This window comes from Galeopterus variegatus, unplaced genomic scaffold, assembly GCF_000696425.1.
Source record: "Galeopterus variegatus unplaced genomic scaffold, G_variegatus-3.0.2 Scaffold4568, whole genome shotgun sequence".
In the NCBI taxonomy this organism is placed as follows: Eukaryota; Metazoa; Chordata; class Mammalia; order Dermoptera; family Cynocephalidae; genus Galeopterus; species Galeopterus variegatus.
Genome location: NW_007730679.1, coordinates 62,550 through 66,922, shown reverse-complemented (window position 1 = coordinate 66,922; position 4,373 = coordinate 62,550).

Here is a 4,373-nt window from a genome sequence, read left to right as displayed (position 1 = left end):
AATACCCAGAATGAAAAACAAAGTGACTAGAGAATGGAAAACATCAGAGACATAGAAATTACAGTAAGACAGTCTAACGTATATGAAATTGTCATCCCATAAAGAAAGGAGACAGAATAGGACAGAATCAATATTTAAAGAGACAATGGTTAAATTTTTTCCAACAATACTGAAATATACTAATCCACAGATTCAAAAAGTCTTATGAATCCCAGAGAAAAATAAAAGAAATTTATGGAAAATTCAATCTGGTGAAAACCAAAGACAATAGAAGATTATAAAGGTAGCTAGAGAAAAAGAAAAATTACCTCCAGAGGAGGAAAATTTAGGCTGACAATGGACTTCTCAACAAAAGCTATAGAAGCCAGAAGACACAAATTGATATTTTTAAATGCTGAAAGAAAATAATTGCCAAGCTATAATTTAATATCCAGAAAAAATATCCTTCAAGAATGACACTAGTATATAACACCAAGGTCAAGGGTTCAGATCCCTTACTGGGCAGCTGCCAAAAACAAAAAACAAAAGAACAAACAAACAAAAAATGAATGACAGTAAAAGAAAGACATTTCTCAACAAATGAAACCTGAGAAAATTCGTCACCATCAGATCCACTAGAAGAAATACTAAGGGTATTATTCAAACAGGAGAAAATAATCCCAGAAAGAAAACTAGACATGCAGGAAGAAATGGAGAACAACAAAAATGGTAAATGTATGCTTAAATATAAATAAACATAATCTACATGAAACAACAATAATAATGTCTTGAAGAGTTAGAACCTATGGGTATAAAAATACAAGATAACAATAGCATAGAATTTTTTTTTCTTTAAAAAAAAAGGTAAATGTAATTAGAATATTGTAAGAACCTGACATTGTCCAAGAAAATGTAAAAGTAACAATTAACATTAGATTTTGATATGTCAGAGATGAATGCTGTAATATTTTGAGTGAACATTAAAAGACTATCAAAAGAGCTCTGGGAAAATAATAATAACAATAAATTCTCAGTGCCCCCGGGGTAGGATTAATCATAGTCATTTTTGAACCCATCATACCAACCTCCTAGCAGAGCCGGTTTATTCACCAAATAAATTTCTTCTCTCTACTCTAATTTCTAGGGTATTCAGTAAGTGTAAAATTAAGGGACAAGGGGCAGATTTCTTAATCCGTTAATGTTTTCTTCTCACTGTACATTCCCTTAAGGTTAACAACTGTCCTCTCAGCTTTCTAATTTCTAGGGTATTCAGTAAGTGTAAAATTAAGGGACAAGGGGCAGATTTCTTAATCCATTAATGTTTTCTTCTCACTGTACATTCCCTTAAGGTTAACAACTGTCCTCTCAGCTCTTCACGTTGACAAGGTGTTTGCTGCATTTTCACATTCCATCAACAGAGGGCAGTAGCTGACCGTCATCTTGTTTACCTATTCTTGGTCCGTTCAAGGATGAACTTGGAATAGACACAATGTATCTTTCTGTGTTGTTGGTTGTTGTTGTTTCGTCCGTTCAAGGATGAACTTGGAATAGACACAATGTATCTTTCTGTGTTGTTGGTTGTTGTTTTCTCCCACCAAGAATGGGGGGAGGGGAGAGAAAGCTAGGATTTTTTCGTTTTAAAAAGCTCTTAAATTGACATGTGAAAGCACTCTCTTCATAAACCAGAAATAGAAATGAGACAAATGTGTGACACATTTGCTATTTTTTCTACTCTCATTTGTGAATGTAACCATACCATTTTTCTTGAAAAAAAATTTAAAAAATCAATAGCAGCAGGCTCAGAATATGATATCACAATCACACTGAATAGATTTAATGTACCAATCCTGCAGAATACTTCCCTCTCCACCCCGGAAAAAAATAAAATAAAAATGACACATTCGAAAAGCATCCGGTAAATTGACATCTGTGAAAGATGGTACCAGACAGTTAGGAATTATGCACCAGTCCAAAATTTCACACTGGAGCTGTCTCTGATTTCTGACACCTCCATCCCCCAGAATGAGAACTATCTTTTCCTGGGTGCACCTAAAATACAGGACTACAGAAAGATCTGTGCACTATAATCAAGGAGAACAAGGTCTGAAAATAAGTAAGAAATTCTACGCTGTATAGTGATAGAACAAAGTTCCCTCCTAAAACACTTAAGTCCCTTTTCTTTGCTGCAAAGGACAAATAATTTATAACTTTAGGGTATCTGATGATTTTCTTGCATAATCGTTAAAAGTGTAAGCTCTGGAGTGAGACCATCCTTCCTTCAAACCCCAGGATGGCGATTTATGAGTTTTGTGACCTGAAGCAGTTATACAACTGCTCTGAATCTCAGTTTCCTCATCTGTGAAATGACGACAGTAAATGTTACCAACCTCAAAAGTTTCTTGTGAAGATTAAATCGGACATTTAATGACATTTGGTTTTTATTAGAAGCTATATTGAGAAAAAATGGCGCTTAATTGTAAGCAGCTGGCCCTGGGAAAGACAGCTAAAGGATTCAGGCACTTAGATATGGGGGGTGTGAGGGGGGGGAGAGAGAGAGAACGAAAATTAAATATATGGCAGGTATGGCAAGATGGTGGGTAGCAGTAGGATATCCGTAGGAAGCCAAGATGAGACTAAACTGCCTTTCCTTATTATGAATATAGCTTTTATTTTTTTGTAAAGAGGACCAGAAAACTTATTTCAAACTTTCTCTGGTATAAAGAAAACACATGTTCAGTGAAGAATTTAGGGATTCTAGAGTCAACCTCAATCAAGAAATTCAGGAAGACGACTTTATACTTCATTGATTGCCAGACAGATGTTCTCCCTCTGTGCCACGCTGCAGAACCCTGAACAGCATGCAGGCCAACCGAGAGCAAACAGCAGAGGCAGAAAGAGACTGACAGTAAGTCAAGAGTCGTCAAGCTGGTCCTGAGCACCCAGCATGTGCCAGGCTTTGTGTTATTGGTGATGAGGTCCCAGGCCCTCACAGAGCGTGTATTTCTAGGTAGCAAGTCCCTGGTGCCAATGGGGGGGGGGGGGACGAACTGGGGAGGGGGGCGAGGAAACCACACGTATGGGGCAGCCAGAAAATGAACCTTGGCCGTTATGGCCACGTCATTTAAAAATATCAACAGTCGTCAAGCTGGTCCTGAGCACCCAGCATGTGCCAGGCTTCGTGTTATTGGTGATGAGGTCCCAGGCCCTCACAGAGCGTGTATTTCTAGGTAGCAAGTCCCTGGTGCCAATCTGTGGACATTCTAGAACAGAATCACTGGTAGCAAAAATTTGGGTTCTTCAGAATCTGTGCAGAGATCCCACCCCTGACCTCATGAATCAGACATTCTAGGGGAACACAGGAGGCTACATTTTTCCTAAGTGCCCTCTGATGATTCTGAGCAACACCACTGGTGTTTCTCAAAGGATGGTCTTCTGACCACCAGCATCAAACTCAGCCTCTCTAAGAGTGTAGCATGGGCATGTGAGTTCTCAATACACCCCAACGTTTGAGAACTATTCTGCTAGACTGTCTTTCTCTTACACCACTGCCTTTCCAGTAAATAATATGTGTGTGTGTGCACTATAAATTGCAAAACATGATGCAAAGTTGGGTATAGTTCTTCAGACCATTCAATAAACTGAGAAAGTCCAATATTTACAAGTAACTAACTGAATCGGCAAGGAATACAAAAAGGCATCCCCAGAGCTTGACAGGCCTCTGACAGAATCCTCATGATTCTTCTGATTGTAGCAGTACCTTTTGGCAGGTAAGTCTGCTAGAACAGTGCTGCTACCACAACTGAAGGCCCTTCTGCCTCTGGCTCCTGGAGCAGAGCTGTGATACCTGAGCAGCTACCACACACAGGTGACTTCCTCTCAGAAAGTCCATAAAAACATCCACCCTGCTAGGCCACTAGCAGAACCTTCTTAGTATGACAAATACTTACTAGGCAGACCTAGTGTGAGCATAGTATTATGATTCTAACCCCTTAAACATTTAGCTTTCTCAGCAAACCATGACATCCAAATTTGAGATGCTGGATTCAGGAAGAGGAAGAAATAGGATGTACAGGAAAGGATAGACCGATGGTTAAAGAGGATACTAAATTCCCACCTTAGATGTGAGGAGTGACAGGTGTCTGTGGAGGCCACCGGTGGCTGGAAATAAAGATGATCAGAATTATGTTAAGTAAGACCAATGACAGAGACATAGCAGGCTTCAGCTGGAAGGAGCAGGGAGTTCACATAGAGAGAAAACAGATGAAGAAAAACTCAAGTGTCCAGAGTAATATGTAAAGCAAGAGCAGAAAGAGTACAGTGAAAGAGTCTGAAGAAGAGGGACCAAAGAGGGAAGAGGTAAATCATGAGAAGAGAAGGCTGAAAAGCCAAAAGGA